This window comes from Macaca mulatta, chromosome 10, assembly GCF_049350105.2.
Source record: "Macaca mulatta isolate MMU2019108-1 chromosome 10, T2T-MMU8v2.0, whole genome shotgun sequence".
Taxonomy (NCBI): domain Eukaryota; kingdom Metazoa; phylum Chordata; class Mammalia; order Primates; family Cercopithecidae; genus Macaca; species Macaca mulatta.
In genome coordinates this window covers 33,832,490-33,851,255 of record NC_133415.1, presented here as the reverse complement: position 1 = coordinate 33,851,255, position 18,766 = coordinate 33,832,490, and the positions used below count along the sequence as shown (strand labels likewise).

The 18,766-nt window shown below is 38.4% G+C and overlaps 1 pseudogene; it reads left to right on the top strand.

The window, feature by feature from the left end:
* The first annotated feature begins 531 nt into the window (after positions 1-531).
* On the top strand, positions 532-6,694 carry LOC100427064 (ankyrin repeat domain-containing protein 30A-like; annotated as a pseudogene).
* The last annotated feature ends 12,072 nt before the right edge of the window (positions 6,695-18,766 follow it).

Sequence of the window (18,766 nt, the reverse complement as noted above, 5' to 3'; positions counted from 1 at the left end):
AAGATCATTATCTTCTTTGCCTACTGTCCATTGTCTGTAACATTGTTTAATGTATTTTGCATGTTTTGTTTTTAGTTATTTTAACTAAGAAGAAAAATCAGTGTCTGTTGTACTCTCTTGGCTAGAGGCGGACTACACTAGCATTTCAGCACGTGCCACAGACTGGCTAAAATGCTTTCCATCCCCTTTTGCTCAACTGCTTCCTTTTCAATCTTTATTCCTCAGTGTAGCCATACATTCCTCAGGAGAATTTTCCGTGGGCCTAGTATAGATCTCATTCTTAGCAATCTGTTTTCTTATAGTATCTATCTGAATTTATAATTGTCACTTGTCTGGGGCTTTGTTTTTCAGTATATTTTAAGCTAAACAAGAGCAGAGGTTTTTTTCTGTTTAATCTGCAGAGCTTAGTATAATGCCTTCCACATGGTAGGCAATCAATATATATTCAGTGTATGAATTAGTGATTGTTAAAATATGCAGTCCTTTATATCCCAAAGTACTAATATACTTTATTTCTGTCTCCTCCTTGAGATGGATTCAATTTGCCTATCCAAATTCTTGGACACAATTCCTTCTTGTGAAACAGCAAGGGAACTGAAAAAATATCACTGTGAACAACATACAGCAAAAATAAAACAAATGAAAAATAAGTTTTGTGTACTACAAAAAGGAACTATCAGAAGCCAAACAAATAAAATAGCAGTTAGAGAACCAAAAAGTTAAATGGGAACAAGAGCTCTGCAGTGTGAGGTATGACATCCTAGTTTTAAATAAATCTTTCAACTATTTATACTAAAAGTATGTAGGACACATTATGTAATAGCTGACTTACCTTCTGAGGTTTAGCTGGAGAAAAAAAATCTCTGTTTTGCAGAGTGTCAAATTCTTTTAAATAATACAAGTTCTTAACTGTGAATACTTCTACTGATAAGTAAATGCATATTTAAATCACAATTTTTATGTCTAATTATTTTTTTAATTATACACTTTTAATCTTTTTTTCCTTTTTTTTTTTTTTTTTTTTTTTTGAGAGGGAATCTCGCTCTGTTGCCCAGGCTAGAGTGTAGTGGCACCATCTCGGCTCACTGCGAGCTCCACCTCTCTCCTGCCTCAGCCTCCCAAGTAGCTGGGACTATAGGCACCCACCACCACGCCTGGCTATTTTGTGTTTTCGGTAGAGACAGGGTTTCACCATGTTAGCCAGGACTGTCTTGATCTCCTGACCTCGTGATCCACCCACCTCGGCCTCCCAAAGTGCTGGGATTACAGGTGTGAGCCACTGCACCCAGCCTGCACTTTTAATCTTAATATGCATGGAATATAAAGAAAACATAGAGTAATGTATGATTAGTTTATTCAACATATCTTGCTCTTCTACATAAATAAAATTAATTCAGAGTTCTATGTTAAAAATACATATTATTTTCATTGTTTAATTATTATATTCTGTCTTGTTCTAAAAGATATTTAAGATTTGTTGATAAAATATATAATAAACAACAACATAACATTTAAAGTATTACTCGAAAAAGAAACAAAAGGTATATGAGATAACAGATATTAGACTCTTTATCCTAGTCTCAGATTTTAATATTAAAATTATTTTTAGGGTTACTTGCCACATTTATGTCTAATGAATCTGTAAACTTGTTTATAGAAAGTAATGTCATTTTAATCAGTTAACTCTAAATGATCTGTCCTCATTAAGGAGTAATTTTGACTGTGTGTATGTGTGTTTTTTTTTCTTTTTTTTTTTTTTTGAGGCGAAGTTTTGCTCTTGTTGCCTAGTCTGGAGTGCAAAGGCATGATCTCAGCTCACTGTAACCTCTGCCCCATGGGTTCAAGCGATTCTCCTGCCTCAGCCTCCCAAGTAGCTGAGATTGCAGGTGTGTACCACCATGCCTGACTATTTTTTGTATTTTTAGTAGAGATGGGGTTTTTCCATGTTGGCCAGGTTGGTTTCTAACTCCTGACCTCAGGTGATTCGCCTTCCTTGGCCTCCCAACATGCTGGGATTACAGGTATGAGCCACCGCGCCTGGCTGATTGTGTGATATTTTTAAAAAATAATTTTCAACTTATAAATTTACTGAATAGCTTCTAATATTCTTTTCCATAACTGTCGTTGAAGTTACTAGTAACAGAACCTTTCTAAGTAGAAGATGTTCTTTTCTCAGTATTTTTCAAGTATATATGTCACTTGGAAGAGATCTGAGAAATAGAAAGGAAAAAAATTTCAAGGATATAGGAATTTTATTGGAATAACAAATCCATATATGAAGAAGTAGATCTCACAGTGAATTGTATTTTCTAACGAAATGAATTTTAAGATAGGAATATTTAATGGCAGACTGACTTTAAACCAAGAGGAAGAAAGGAGAAGAAATGCTGATACATTAAATGAAAAAATTAGGGAAGAATTGTAAAGAATCGAAGAGCAACACAGGAAAGAGAAGAGAAACAACAACTTGAATGGACTCTCAGAATACAAGACATGGAATTGAAGACTGTAAGAAACAATTCAAATCAGATAAATCAATCTCTCTTAAAAATTTTACATTTCTAACTTTATTTCATCAAGATTACTTTTTTTTCACTTCTTTTTAAAATTACACTTTAAGTTCTGGGGTAGCTGTGCAGCATGTGCAGGTTTGTTACATAGGTATACATGTGCCATGGTGGTTTGCTGCACCCATCAACCAGTCATCTACATTAGGTATTACTCCTAATGCTATCCCTCCCCTAGCCCCCTCAACCCCCCAACAGGCCCCGGTGTGTGATGTTCCCTGCCCTGTGTCCATGTGTTCTCACTGTCAACTCCCACTTATGAGTGAAAACATGCGGTGTTTGGTTTTCTGTTCCTGTGTTAGTTTACTGAGAATGGTGGTTTCCAGCTTCATCCATGTCCCTGCAAAGGACATGAACTCATCCTTTTTTTATGGCTGCATAGTATTCCATGGTATATATGTGCCACATTTTCTTTATCCAGTGTATCATTGATGGGCATTTGGGTTCCAAGTCTTTTCTACTATGAACAGTGCCACAATAAACATACGTGTGCATGTGTCTTTGTTTTATTTATTTATTTATTTTTGAGACAGAGCCTCACTCTGTCGCCCAGGCTGGAGTGCAATGGCATGATCTCGGCTCACTGCAAGCTCCGCCTCCCGGGTTCACACCATTCTCCTGCCTTAGCCTCCCAAGTAGCTGGGACTACAGGTGCCCGCCACCACACCCAGCTAATTTTTTTGTATTTTTATTAGAGACGGGGTTTCACCGTGTTAGCCAGGATGGTCTCGATTTCCTGACCTTGTGGTTCACCCGCCTTGACCACCCAAAGTGCTGGGATTACAGGTGTGAGCCACCGCGCCCGGCCGTGCATGTGTCTTTATAGTAGCATTATTTATAATCCTCTGGGTATATACCCAGTAATGGGATTGCTGGGTCAAATGGTATTTCTGGTTTTAGATCCTTGATTTATAATCCTCTGGGTATATACCCAGTAATGGGATTGCTGGGTCAAATGCTTTTTCTGGTTCTAGATCCTTAAAGAATCACCTCACTGTCTTCCACAATGGTTGAACTAATTTACACTCCCACCAACAGTGTAAAAGCGTTCCTATTTCTCCACATCCTCTCCAGCATCTATTGTTTCCTGACTTTTAAATGATCACCATTCTAACTGGCGTGAGATGGTATCTCATTGTGGTTTTGATTTGCATTTCTCTAATGACCAGTGATGATGAGCATTTTTTCATACGTTTGTTGGCTGCATAAATGCCTTCTTTTGAGAAGTGTCTGTTCATATCCTCTGTCTACTTTTTGATGGGGTTGTTTTTTCTCATGAATTGTTTAAGTTCTTTGTAGATTCTAGATATTAGCCCTTTGTCAGATGGATAGATTGCAAAAATGCTCTCCCATTCTGTAGGTTGCCTGTTCACTCTGATGATAGTTTCTTTAGCTGTGCAGAAGCTCTTTAGTTTATTGAGATCTCATTTGCCTATTTTGGCTTTTGTTGCCATGACTTTTGGTGTTTTAGTCATGAAGTTTTTGCCCATGCCTATGTCCTGAATGGTGTTATCTAGGTTTTCTTTTAGGGATTTTATGGTTTTAGGTCTTACGTTTAAGTCTTTAATCCATCTTGAGTTAATTTTTGTATAAGGTGTAAGGAAGGGATCTAGTTTAAGCTCTCTGCATATGGCTAGCCAGTTTGCCCAACCCCATTTATTAAATAGGGAATCCTTTCCCCATTGCTTGTTTTTGTCAGGTTTGTCAAAGCAGGTGGTTGTAGATGTGTGGTGTTATTTCTGAGGTCTCTGTTCTGTTCCATTTGTCTATATATCTGTTTTGGTACCAGTACCATCTTGTTTTTGTTACTAATATTACTTTTAACTTTCTAATTAAAAGTGATTAATTTACTTTAAATTTACTAATATTACTTTTAATATCCCTTTGATTTTGTATGTATTATTCAGGTCTAAATCAAACAAAAAATGTTGTCTTAAAATTAACTGTTACATTTGTAGCTACTGTTATTTATTATAAATTATGATATCCACACAGCATCTTATTTCAATACAAAGAGCTTTTGAAAACAACAAGAATCCCTACCATATACTTAGTGATAATTTATTGGTAAGTATTTTTTTTTCCTAGCAACATAGTTTAGTGTATTTTTCCTATTTAACATTTAATACTGACTCAAACATTATCAAGAGGAAACAAAAGTTCTTGCCATAGTAAATAAGCTCATGTTTTTCTAAGTAGGGTTCTCTAAATTTTATCTTTTTTATCACTTTTGTTTTGAAATAAGAGACTTCTTTTATATGTACATATTTATCTAGTAGAATTAACTGGATTTGGTGGAGAAGTACTGGATGTAGACTCAGAAGACCTGGAGAAAATCCTACAACTTGTTTATATTTTTAATCTTTTCCTTTCAGAATTATGATAACTAAAAGTGCTTGTTACAGTGACCCAACTTACCAAACATTCATAAAATATAATTCTTAAAATTAACCCTATTTTTTTTAAATAGAATATCTATAGAATATTCTCAGGAAAAAGGAACTGAAAGAGCTTCAGGAAATTTTATCTGTCTAAATATATGCAGCACTAAGGCTGTTAGTACGGGGTCTTGTATAGGTTAGACATCAGAGTGTAAACCCAATTTGCGTATGTAGCCAAATTGATTAGTCTTTTGTTTTATGCTTTTGAATTTGTTGTAATTCAGGGAAAATGTTTTTCAATTCTGAGGCTCTTAAAAATTCTCTAGTCGTTTATTTTTACTTTTATGAATTCACTGTCTTCAAATAAATGTTTAAACTTTGGGGAATTTATGCTCTGTAGCATTTGATGTTTTGATTCAATGGTTCTTCAGCTGATACCTACATATGGAAACCCTTTCATTGTATAAATATACAAGTTATTTTTTAATTTCAGAGGAACTATGATATGTCATTTTTTGAGTGCTAGCTAAAAGTTTATTTTGTTTTATTTAGGTTTTTTATACTTACAAAAATGAAAATGATCTTACATGAAAACTGCATGTTGGAAAAGGAAATTGCTAGCTAAAACTGGAAACAGACACACTAAAACATCAACAGGAGGAGAAGGAAAATAAATACTCTGAGGACATTAATATTTTAAAAGAAAAGAATGCCTAACTTCAAATGATCCTAAAATTGAAAAAACATTAACAAAAAGGGCATCTCAGTATAGTGGGCAGCTTAAAGTTCTGACAACTGAGAACACAATGCTCACTTCTAAATTGAGGGAAAAACAAGACAAAGAAATGCTGGAGACAGAAATTGAATCATACCATCCTAGACTGGCTTCTGCTATACAAGACCATGACCCAAGTATGACATCAAAAAAACCAGCTGGACGCGGTGGCTCATGCCTATAATCCCAGCACTTTGGGAGGCTGAGGCGGGTGGATCACCTGAGGTCAGGAGTTCAAGACCAGCCTGGCCAACATGGTGAAACTCTGTCTCTACTAAAAGTACAAAAATTAGCTGGGTGTGGTGGCACGTGCCTGTAGTCCCAGCTACTCAGGAGGCTGAGGCAGGAGAATCGCTTGAACCTGGGAGGTGGAGCTTGCAGTGAGCTGAGATTGTGCCACTGTGCTCCAGCCTGGTGACAGAGTCAGATGCTGTCTCCCCTAAAAAAAAAAAAAGAAAAGAAAAAACTAAGAACTTGCTTTCCAGAGTGCAGGAGATGCTCATGTGCAAGAAAAATGAATGCTGATATGAATAATATAATATATAACAATTAGAAGCTTCATCAATCACTTTCTGAAGCTCAAAGGAATTCCAAAAGCCTAAAACTTAATCTCAATTATGCAGGAGATGCTCTAAGAGAAAATACATTGATTTTAAAAGATGCACAAAGAGACCTAAGTGGAATACAGTGTCAAATGCAGCTTCGACAGCAATTAGTTCATGCGCATAAGAAAGCTGATAACATAACAAAAGCAAGATAATAATTAATATTCGGTTTCTTGAAAGGAAAAAGCAACATTATCTCCTAAAAGAGAAAAATGAGGAAGTATTTAATGACTGTAACCATTTAAAAGAAGGTATATATCGATATGAAAAAGAGAAAGCAGAAAGAGAAGTATCAAAAAATATAAATATTTTTCAACCTTTCTGAAAGAAAATTTAAAGTCATGTTTGGCCTTGGCTAAATGCTGAATCTAGTTGAATACATATATAGATGATAAATGTATTTACTGTATCAGCTTAGAAACATGCCTCATTTCCACCAAATGAAAGTTAAAGCCGAGAGATGTTTTACTTTGAGTATAGACATTGTGTCGCTGATGAAATTTTAAGAGTTTAAAGATTTTTTAATAGATTAACATTAATGACATTGGCTTATACTGCTGAAATAAAGGTTTTAATGTCTCTTTGTGGCTGTATTGTATGACCACAGTGAAGCAGATAAATGGGAATGCTCATATCAGGAATGAGTATTTTGAAATTGAGATTCAATTCAGCAATTTACTTTGACAGTTAATTCTAAATTTTCCAGAGGAACTGAAGTGTATTTGAAGTATATTTTGAAGTGTACATTTCTGCATCTTGTAATAATACTTTTTTTCAGTAACTTTTTATATATTTTAGTTGGTAGAATTTTATTTTCATTTATGTCAATTTGACTTAAATCTGAACATATTTGAATCTCAAATTATGTATTGTTATGACCACTCAATTTTTAAAGGCACCTGCATTTTATTAAATAATAGGTTAGGACAAATATAGTAAATTTTAGTAATATCAAAATTTGATTTAATCATCCCACTGGTATTTATAATTTACTTTGAATATTGTTACAAATAATTTGCTCATAATTTCTATTTCAAGGCTCAAAGACTATCATGTGGATAGAACTTTGTCCCAGAGAAAGATCATTGTAGCTATCTGTGATTTATTAACTTTGCATTGGATCCCCATTTTTCAATTCACAGGGTGTGGCAGGGTTCATGTATAGCACAAAAGAAGTGAGTAGAGGAGAGAAACATAGCAGCTGAGGCCAGGAGGGATATGGAGACCAGGTTACCTGGGGCCTCTAAAGCCTTTGAAACAAAAATACTTGTTTTTGGAGATAGAAATCTATTGGAAACATTTCAGCAGGTGATTGAATATGTGAGGAACTGGGATGTTGATTTGTGTTGCTAATAAAACATTCATTCCACTGTGTAGAATTTACCCCCACTAGTCCTGCCCACATATTTTTTTGAGACTTCAGTATGTTGTGAAGCATTGCAGATTCATTAGGGGACAAATGACTAGTGGGATGAATCTGGTGTCCAGTAAGAGAGGACCAGTCTGGCAGGAAGATAACACCTTCTTGTGTCCTTAAGTGGATTCAGTAATAAGCATGAATGTGTACACATAAAGAAAATAAGGTGAATTAATATATTTGGGGATATTTTTGAAAGTAAATAATGTTAATTTGGTAAGATGATTTACAAAATCAATAACAAACATGTCAGGTCATTGTGAGACAACTTAAAAAAATTGGCTGATCTCAATAAACTGTGCGTCTGAAGCTTCACTAGAGGTTACATCACAGTATCACATTAATCTCAAAGATGAAATACCAGATTTAATGAAGAAATTATTTCAAATCAAAAGTCAAGTAAGTATTAAATGTAACATGCCAACAGTGAATCTATAGCTGGTTAAATAATATAAATTGTTTTATGATACTAATTTCCTTGGAAGACTTATTTTATATGTTCATTATAATTAGTTTTATTATAATTTTATTATCTTTATAATATGCTTATTTTTAAAACTGTGTCATTCTGCAATGTTTTTCTTATAATTACGTTTTTTTCTCATAATAATACTGTTAAGAATTATGCATCATTTATCCCACAAGTTGAGAGACTATTCTTCGGATAAACAGTATTTTTCAGTGGTTTATGTTGCCATGGTGAGGCAAGCCATATTTAATCAGAGAAGAATGTTTAATGGAATATTCCAGAAAATTATCTTATTTCTTAGCTCTACTTTTGTGAATGGATGCCAAGGACATTATACTATTCAACAAAATGCAAATGTTTTGGTTAATATACACAGTATTTGAATAGCTGGGCAATCCTTTCATTTTCAAAAAATATATTGTGTAAACATATAAATATTTAGATCATGTATAGTATGCATATTCAAATTAGAAAATAAAGGAAATTATCTTGATACTGCCATTGGATGTTTAAAAAAGAACTTTACTGGGATAAAATTCACATATCATACAGTTCACCCATTTAAATTGTACAACTCAGGGTCTCTTAATATATTCACAGAGTTGTATAACCGTCACCACAACCAATTTCCGAACATTTTCATCACCCTAAAGAGAAACTTCACATCAGTTAGTCCACCACCACCCACTTCCATGTTTCTTCACCTTCCCCAGACCTAGGCAACCATCATAGATTTGCCTGTTCTGAACATTTCATATAAATGGAGTCATTGTAGTGTTTTATGAGTGGCTTCTCTCACTTAGCGTAATGATTTTAAGGTTCATCTATTTTGTAGTACATATCAGTACTTCATTTTTATTTATTGTCAAATAATATTCTATTGCATGGCTACAGCAGCTATTCATTCATGGATAGATCTTTAGGTTGTTTCTACTTTTGGCTATTATGAATAATGCTACTATGAGCATTCATTTACAAGTTATTGTATGGACCCATGTTTTTATTTCTCTGCCACTGGATTTTATATTTAGTTAATTGGGCTGACTTCTTTATCTCTCTGCCTTCCTCGTGTTGTTCTTGCATTTTCAGTTTTTGTTTATCCTCATTCATTCAGACTTGGTGTGCACATTTTCCATTTTCATGAAGCTTTCTTTGACTGTTGTGACTCTCACTGATTTTTTTTCTTTTTTTGAGACGGAGTCTTGCTCTGTTGGCCAGGCTGGAGTGCAGTGGCACGATCTCGGCTCACTGCAAGCTCGCCCCCAGGTTCACGCCATTCTCCTGCCTCAGCCTCCCAAGTAGCTGGGACTACAGGCACCTGACACCACGCCCAGCTAATTTTTTTCATTTTTAGTAGAGACGGGGTTTCACCGTGTTAGCCAGGATGATCTCGATCTCCTGACCTCGTGATCTGCCTGCCTCGGCCTCCCAAAATGCTGGGATTACAGGCGTGAGCCACCGTGCCTGGCCAACTCTCATTGATCTTATGCTTCAGAATGAGTTTTCTAGTCTGCAGAAGAATTCAATCTTCAATTTTACATTGCTTTATTTTTTCATGAGACATAATCTGGCCTTATTACAAATTTGCCTAAGCAGGGAATAATATCTGACATACATGCTACCTGTTATTGTATAAATTGAAAATATTCTGTCTTACCAGTTGTTACAATTAAATATACTAATTTTTTCAGACATGACATAAAATTTTATTCAAAATATATTTTAATCAATAAATATAAAACAGAAACCACTCTAATAGAGAAAAATTGTTCTAATCAATACTGATACTCTGTCTGGCTATTGAGAAAAATTATGTCTGCTTTTAAAACGTTTCAGTGTTTGAAGCGTCAGATTTTAGAATAGGGATTTTCAGCCCACAGTACAGGTTCTCTTCAGTTTACAGTGGCGTTACATCTTTTTTTTCTTTTTTTCTTTTGAGACGGAGTCTCGCTCTGTTGCCCAGGCTGGAGTGCAGTGGCACGATCTCGGCTCGCTGCAAGCTCCGCCTCCCGAGTTCACACCATACTGCTGCCTCAGCCTCCTGAGTAGCTGGGACTATAGGTGCCTGCCACCACGCCTGGCTAATTTTTTGTATTTTTAGTAGGGAGGGGGTTTCACCATGTTAGTCAGGATTGTCTCGCTCTCCTGACCCTGTGATCTGCCTGCCTTGGCCTCCCAAAATGTTGGGATTACAGGCGTGAGCCACTGCGCCCGGCCTGAAATCCTCCTAAAAAATATGTACTTTTTAAGAACAATTTAAAAACTATAATTGCATACACTAGGCATGCTCTCACACATCTTTGTTAAAGCACTGTTTAATGGGAAATTTTATTTATTCTTATAGAAACTTTTTAAATGCAAGTCCTTTTCTAATTACCTAGGAAAAAATAAAATACTAACCATTTTGCTTTCACAGTCTTCCTAAGCTAGCATGGAAATGCTGGGTGGGCAAACACAGAAAAGCCTGGAGTGGCCTGATTCCCCACTTCAGCATGGTTTATATACTGAGGTTATGCAAATGAGGTTCCTAGAGTACATGTTCTAATTGGATGAGAGAAAAACCTCTAGGCCTACTCCGATTGGACTTTATCATGTTCTGATTGGATGAGAGTAAGTATTAGAACAACCAATCAGAGCATGAAAATAAAGTCCAATCAGCGTAAGCCTAGAAGTTCATCTTACCCGATCAGAACATGTAGTCCAGGAAACCCCACCGCCTAACCTCAGTATGTAAAGCATGCTGAGGTCAGAACGCTACAGGCTGTTTTTGTTTTGTTTTGTTTTGTTTTGTTTTGTTTTGTTTTGTTTTGTTTGAGACTGAGTCTTGCTCTGTCGCCCAGGCTGGAGTGCAGTGGGGCGATCTGGGCTCACTGCAAGCTCCACCTCCCGGGTTCACGCCATTCTCCTGCCTCAGCCTCCTGAGTAGCTGGGACTACAAGTGCTCGCCACCACGCCCGGCTAATTTTTTGTGTTTTTAGTAGAAAGGGGGTTTCACTGTGTTAAGCAGGATGGTCTAGATCTCCTGACCTCGTGATCTGCCCGCCTCCGTCTCCCAAAGTGCTGGGATTACAGGCGTGAGCCCACCGTGCCCAGCCCTCCGGGCTTTTTTGTAGGCACAAAACAGCCAAGCTGTTCCATGCTAGCTTAGGAAGCTACCTACTGCAGGCTGGAGGCTGGAGCCAGCGACACTGCAGTTCCCGTCTCGCCTTGCCTGGCTGCGGTTGGTGGTGGCGACAAAGACTGCAGTGAGGCTGGAGCTGTAGGAGCAGAGATGGTGACGGAGACTGCACTAAGACCGGAGCGGTGGGAGCGGTAGGAGCAGAGAAAATAGTTTTGGGGTAGATAGCGGGGTAAAGCAGGTGGTGAGTGCCAAAGGGGAGAAAGAATGGCGAGCAGGAGAAGGTGTTGCTGAAAGAGGGTGGGCAAAAGATGGTGGGAAAATCAGTTTTCGGGTAGATGAAGGGGGAAAAGAGGGTGGTGGGTAGCAGGAGTAGGGAGAAGGCTTTGGGAAAAGACAGGGGAAATGTTTTTGGGTAGATGGAGGAGTAAAAGAGGGTGATGAGAGCATGAGGGAGGAAAGAGGGTGGCCAGGTTGAGGAGGAAAAGATGGTGGGGAAAAGGGTGGTGAGCGGGATAGTAGAGAGGGCTTTGCGAAAAGATGGTGGGGAAAAATTTTGGGGGTAGATGGAGAAAGAAAAAGAGTGGTGAGAGGGAGGGGGCCGATGGCAGTCTGGAAAAGAAGGTGGGGAAATAATGGTGGGGGACGAAGGTTTTGGGCAGATCTTTTTTCGATTTTTAAATTAGATTATTTGTATTTTTGCTTTTGAGTAGTTTTGCTTTCTATATTTTGTGTATTAACCGCTTGCCTGATGCATAGTTTGCAAATACTTTCTTCCATTCTCTGGATTGTTTCTTTATTCTACTGATTGCTGCTTCTCTTTTGCAGAAGCTTTTTAGTTTAATTCCACTTGTCTATTTCTGCTTTTGTTGCTTGTACTTTTGAAGTCTCTTTGATAATTCCTTGTCCTAACCAATTTCATTAAGCATTTATCCAATGTTTTCTTCTCTAGTAGTTTCATAGTTTCAGGTCCTACATTTAAATCTTTGAGTTGATTTTTGTATATAATAAGATAACGGTCTAGATTTATTCTTCTACATGTGGGTTTTGGGTTTTCCTAGCACAGTTTATTGAAGAGATTGTCCTTCCGGAAGGTGTGTTCTTGGTGCCTTTGATAAAATTGGGTTGACTGTAAATGCGTGGATTTATTTCTGAGTTCTATATTCTGTTTCATTTGTTTATGTCTGTCATTTGTCTGTCTCTGTCTCTCCCCTGCCCCTTTTTTTGATAGTACCGTGCTGTTTTGATACTATACGATAGATTTGCAGTTACTATGGATTTGTAGTATATTTTGTAGTATATTTTGCAGTCAGGTAGTGTGATGCCTCTAGCTTTTCTTTTTATTAAAGATTTTTTTGTCTAAGGTGTTTAGCATTTCCATGTGAATTTTAGAATCTCTTTTTTTGTTTCTATTGTAGCAGGCCAAGCCGCAGACAAAACTTCTCAGACACCGAATTAAAGAAGGAAGAGGTTTTTTATTCGGCTGGGAGCATCGGCAGACTTGCGTCTTAAAAGCCGAGCTCCCCGAGAAAGGAATACTTGGCCTTTTTAAAGGCTTACAACTTTAAGGGGTCCACATGAAAGGGTCATGATAAATCGAGCAAGCGTGGGAAACGTGACTGGGGGCTACATGCATCAGCTAACAGAACAAAAAGTTTTACAATGCTCTTTTCATACAGTGTCTGGAATTTACAGATAACACAAGTAGTTTAGGCCAGGGGTTGATGTTATTATTACTTTGTTTAACTCCTAGGGCCGGGTGGTGGTACCAAAGTTGTCTGGCTATTTATCTTACTTTTGTTTCTTTCTCACTTTCCTCCTGTCTTGTGAACTAGGCAAGGTGGGGGAAGGAGGGCAGCAGGAGTAGTAGTGGTCTCCTTCCTTACTATAAAGAATATCTGTAGTTTAACACAGATTGCATTGATTCTGTAGGTCACATTGAGTGATACAGATATTTTAACAATATTCTTCTAGTACATGGACATGGGATGTCTTTCCATTCACTTGTGTCTGCTTTAATATCTTTGATTTATGTTTTATAGTTTTCATTGTAGGATCTTTCACCTTTTTGGTTAAGTTTATCCCTAGGCATCGTTATTTTGGCGGGGGGTTGTGGGTAGGTACTGTAATGAAATAACTTTCTTGATTTCTTTCTTATGTGTTTCACTATTGGTGCATGTGTGTGCTACTCATTTTCGTATATTGATATTGTATCTTGCAACTTTACTAAATTTATTATTTCTAATAGATATTTCGTAGAATCTTTAGGTTTCTCTATGTATATATGATCATGTCACCTGCAAACAGAGACAGTTTGACTTTTTTTTTTCCCAATTTGGATGGCTTTTATTGCATTTTCCTGTCTAATTGCTCTAGCTAGGACTTCCAGTACCATGATGAATAAAAGTGGTAAAAGTAGCCACACTTGTTCAAGATCTTAGGTGAAGAACTTTTACCTTTGCCCCGTTTATTACGATGTTAGCTGTGGGTTTGTTATATATGGCCTTTATGGTACTGTGTTCCTTCTGTACTCATTTTGAGTTTTTATCATGAAGGAATGTTGAATTTTATTTTTTTCAGCATCTACTGAAATGATTATGTTTTTTGTTCTTGATTCACTGAATGTGATATATGACATTTATTCATTTGTGTTTATTGAATCATCCTCATATTCCTCCGATGAATCCCCCTTGATCATGGCAGATGATCTTCTTATTGTGTTGTCAAATGCGATTTTCATTAAGTATTTTGTTGAGGATTTTTTGCATCTATGTTCATCAGGGATATTTGCCTGCGGTTTTCTTTTTTGTGTTGTGTCCTGGTCTGGTTTTTGTAGCAGGGTAATGCTGACTTCATAGAACAAGCTTGGAAGTATTCCTTCCTCTTCATTTTTGGGGGACTATTTTGAGTGAAATTGGTATTAGCTCTTTTAAAATTGGTAGAATTCAGCAGTAAAACCATAATTCTTCTGGTTTTTCTTTGATGGGAGATTTTTATTACTGCTTTAATTGCATTACTCATTATTAGTCTGTTCAGCTTGTCAAATTGCTGTTTCTAGAAATGTATTCATTTCTCCTAGATTTTTTAATTTGTATATAGGTGTTTTTAGTAATCTCTTATGATCCTTTGTATTTGTTATCAATTGTAATATTTCCTTTTTCATCTGTGATTTTATTGCAGTTTTCTTTCTCTTTTCCTAGTCTCGTTATAGCTTGTCAATGTTGATTTTTTTTTTTCCAAAAAAACCCCAGCTCTTTGTTCCATTGACTTTTTGTAATGTTTTTGTTTCTATTTTTAAAATTTCTTATCTAATCTTTATAATTTTTTTTTTCTGTGAACTTTAGCATTTATCTCATTACTTGAAGTGTACTGTCAAGTTGGCTATTTGAGATCTTTCTACTTTTCTGATGTAGGCATTTATAACTATGCACTTCTCCTTTTACACTTTTTGCAGCATCCCACAAGTTTTATGATATGTTTCTATTCTTATTTGTTTCAATGAATGTTTGATTTTCCTTATTCGTTTCAATGAATTTTTTTTTTTTTTTTTTTTTTTTTTTTTTTTTTTTTTTGAGGTGGAGTCTCACTCTGTCACCCAGGCTGGAGTGCAGTGGCCAGATCTCTGCTCACTGCAAGCTCCGCCTCCCAGATTTACGCCATTCTCCTGCCTCAGCCTCCCGAGTAGCTGGGACTACAGGCGCCCGCCACCTCGCCCGGCTAGTTTTTTGTATTTTTTTTTTGGTAGAGACGGGGTTTCACTGTGTTAGCCAGGATGGTCTCGATCTCCTGACCTCGTGATCCGCCCGTCTCGGCCTCCCAAAGTGCTGGGATTACAGGCTTGAGCCACCGCGCCCGGCCTCAATGAATTTTTAATTTTTTCATTTATTGGTTTGTGAACATGTATTTTAATTTTCATGTATTTATATAGTTTTTAAAGTTCCTGCTGTTACTGATTGCTTGTGGTATTCCACTGTGTTTAGAAAAGATGCTTGATACGATTTCAGTTTTTAAAAACGTGTTGTTACTTGTTTTTCGGCCTAACACATAGTCTATCCTGGAGAATAATCCATGTGCTACTGAGTAGAGTGTGCATTGTGCAGTTGTGGAGTGGAAAGCTGTGTACATTTCTATTAGGTCCATTCGGTATAGAGTAGTACAGCTTAACTGATGATTTTTTGTTGTCTGGATGATCTGCCCGTTGACGACAGTGGAGTGTTGATTATAGTGGAGTCTTGAGGTACTCTATTATTATTATTATCAATAATAATTGCACTGAGCTGAGAGTGCGCCATTGCAGTCCAGCCTGGGCAACAAGAGTGAAATTCGGCCTCAAAAAAAAAAAAAAAAGTGCCGTACGTTTAAAGGCACCCAAGGAAAGAAGGCCCAAAGTCAGTCTTTTTTGTGGGTTGATTGTAGAATAGGTGAGGGGAAAGTATCTCTACTTTAGCAGAGAAGTGACTGCACGCTGGTTGTGGCTGGTGATAGGAGTCAGGAAGTAGCCGTTCAGAAGTGCAGAAGAGGCTTCCCTACCTCCGTATATCCTTGAGAGATACAGAAGGCACCTGTGGTGTTAATGACCTCCTTGAAAGGGCTGCTATGATCTGAAGTATCCAACTGTGCTGCCACACTAGACTGGCCTGGAGAAACGTGTTACCCAAACATTACATCTCTGACGAAAAACTGTATTTGTTCCACCCCCACGTTCTCCACTCAAGTTCCCAGAAGTTCGCAATTATCCTCAAAAGAAGTTTCCAGACAAGGCTTACTCAGCTTTGGTTTTCAGTGGGATGAGATTGTTTTGCTTTGTTTTGTTTTTTCATTTCTTTAAATTTGGCTGATTGTTGCCATTCCACCCCTGGATGGTGCATACAGGCCAGTCATGAACCACAAATCTGTTCCCATTCCTCTTCATCTGCTTGTTCTTTTTGCTCCTCTCCCTGGATTTGTGGCTCTACAGTCCAGCTGGACTATGCATCTCCATCTTTTTTTTTTTTTTTTTGGACGGAGTCTTGCTCTGTTTGCCAGGCTGGAGTGCAGTGGCGCTATCTCATCTCACTGCAAGCTCTGGGTTCACACCATTCTCCTGTCTTGGCCTCCTGAGTAGCTGGGACTACAGGTGTCCGCCACCACGCCCAGCTAATTTTTTTGTAGTTTTAGTAGAGATGGGGTTTCACCATGTTAGCCAAAAAATTCGCCGGGTGCAGTGGCGGCTGTATTGCTGGTCTCAATAAATGGCTTTGGATTGTAGTAGGCCTGAAGGGAAGCTAGTTCCAAGTAGTATATGTTGGATCTGCCTATATAGAATTTTAGAAAGAGATGGTAGTTCTGTTAAATGTGGCAGCAGGCTGAGGGTCTGAGAGCACAAGGCTGCAACAAGAAATGCAAGGGTTTGAGCAGCAATAAGACAAAGGCCAATTAATCAGCAGAAATCAGGAGTAAATAAATATCAGAGGGCAGAACAAGACAGTATAATCAAAGTACATGCAGATAGTTTGCAGGGAGCAGAGCTATTGATCCATCAAATAGTTGGCCTCAGAGAGGGTCACAGAAGATGTGGAAGGAGAGGTAGAATTGGAGGGAGAGCAGAAAGGTACCCAGAGCCAGCAGAGGAGGAGAGCTCGCAGTGCAGAAGCAACATCCTGTCTCAGCTTCAATAGCTATGTATTGTGTGTCACCCTTGTGAGACTGCATCCATAGTGAGCCTGGTCTACAATCTTGCAGGTAATAGAAATTGGATGGATAGGAGTGGGGCTGAGACATTACAAGGTTCTCAGAAAAAATATTTCAGGATGGTCTTCACTGGCTTCTTGGATCCAGGTTTACCTGGGTGTCATTGAAAGAAAGAGGGGACTTGATTGGAGCATGGATCTGATCGGTAAATCCCCTATGGGCAGTCCTCAGGTCCATAGCCTTGCCAGGGTCCATAGCCTTCCCAGTTAATAAAACAGGATTATCCATGGTCACTTTCTGAAAACATTATTTAGTGTATCTAGCAGTCTTCCTGGTTATAGTCCAAACAGGGAAATAAAGGAAACATTCTGTCCTGGGGTCAAGTTTTCCTTTTAGATGTGCAATGCCAAATGTATATTTTTTCACTTTTGAGACAGGGTCTCCCCTCTGTCACCCAGGCTGGAGGGCAGTGGCGGGATCTCAGCTCACTGCAGCCTTGTCCTCCTGGGCCCAAGCCATCCTCCCACCTCAGCCTCCAGAGTAGCTGGGACCACAGGCGCACACCACCACGCTAGATTAACTTTTTGTATTTTTTGGAAGACAGGATTTCGCCATGTTACCCAGGCTGGTCTCAAACTCCTGGGTTCAGGTGATCCACCAGCCTTTGCCTTCCAAAATTCTGGGATTATAGGCATGAGCCACTGTGCCTGGACTTGTACAAATTATTTAACCAGTCTGAGTCTTGGTTTCCTCACTAGAAAAATGGAGATAATATCTATTGGAAAGAGATCTTATGAAGATTAAATGACATACATGTCACCATGCCTGACACATTGAAGCTAAGAGCTTTCAATAAGTGATCTTTCTCTTTTCTTTCTGCTGATCCTTGATTGAAAGACCTGTATCTTGGTTGGGCGCGGTGGCTCATGCCTGTAATCCCAGCACTTTGGGAGTGAAGCTGAGGTGGGCGGATCACCTGAGGTCAGGAGTTGAAGACCAACCTGGGCAACTTGGCGAAACCCTTTCTCTACTAAAAATACACAAAATTAGCCAGGAATGGTGGTGTGGACTTGTACAAGTCCCAGCTACTCGGGAGGCTGAGGCAGGAGAATCGCTTGAACCTGGGAGGAAGAAGTTGCAGTGAGCTGCGGTCACACCACTGCACTCCAGCCTGGGTGACAGAGTGAGACTCTGTCTCAAAAAAAAAAACAAAAAACAAAACAAAACTGTATTTTATTTCTTTTATTTATTTATTTATTTATTTTTGAGACGGAGTCTCGCTCTGTGGCCCAGGCTAGAGTGCAGTGGCCGGATCTCAGCTCACTGCAAGCTCTGCCTCCTGGGTTCACGCCATTCTCCTGCCTCAGCCTCCCGAGTAGCTGGGACTACAGGCACCCGCCACCTCGCCCGGCTAGTTTTTTGTATTTTTAGTAGAGACGGGGTTTCACCGGGTTAGCCAGGATGGTCTCGATCTCCTGACCTCATGATCCGCCCGTCTCGGCCTCCCAAGGTGTGGGATTACAGGCGTGAGCCACTGTGCCAGGCCTATATTCTTAAATTTTTTAATTATAAACTTTTTTTTTTTTTTAAGACAGAGTTTCACTCTTGTTGCCCAGGCTGGAGTGCAATGGTGCTATCTCGGCTCACTGCAACCTCCGCCTCCCAGGTTCAAACGATTCTCCCACCTCAGCCTCCCAAATAGCTCGGATTACAGGTGCCCACCACCATGCCCAGCTAATTTTTGTATTTATGGTAAAGACGGGG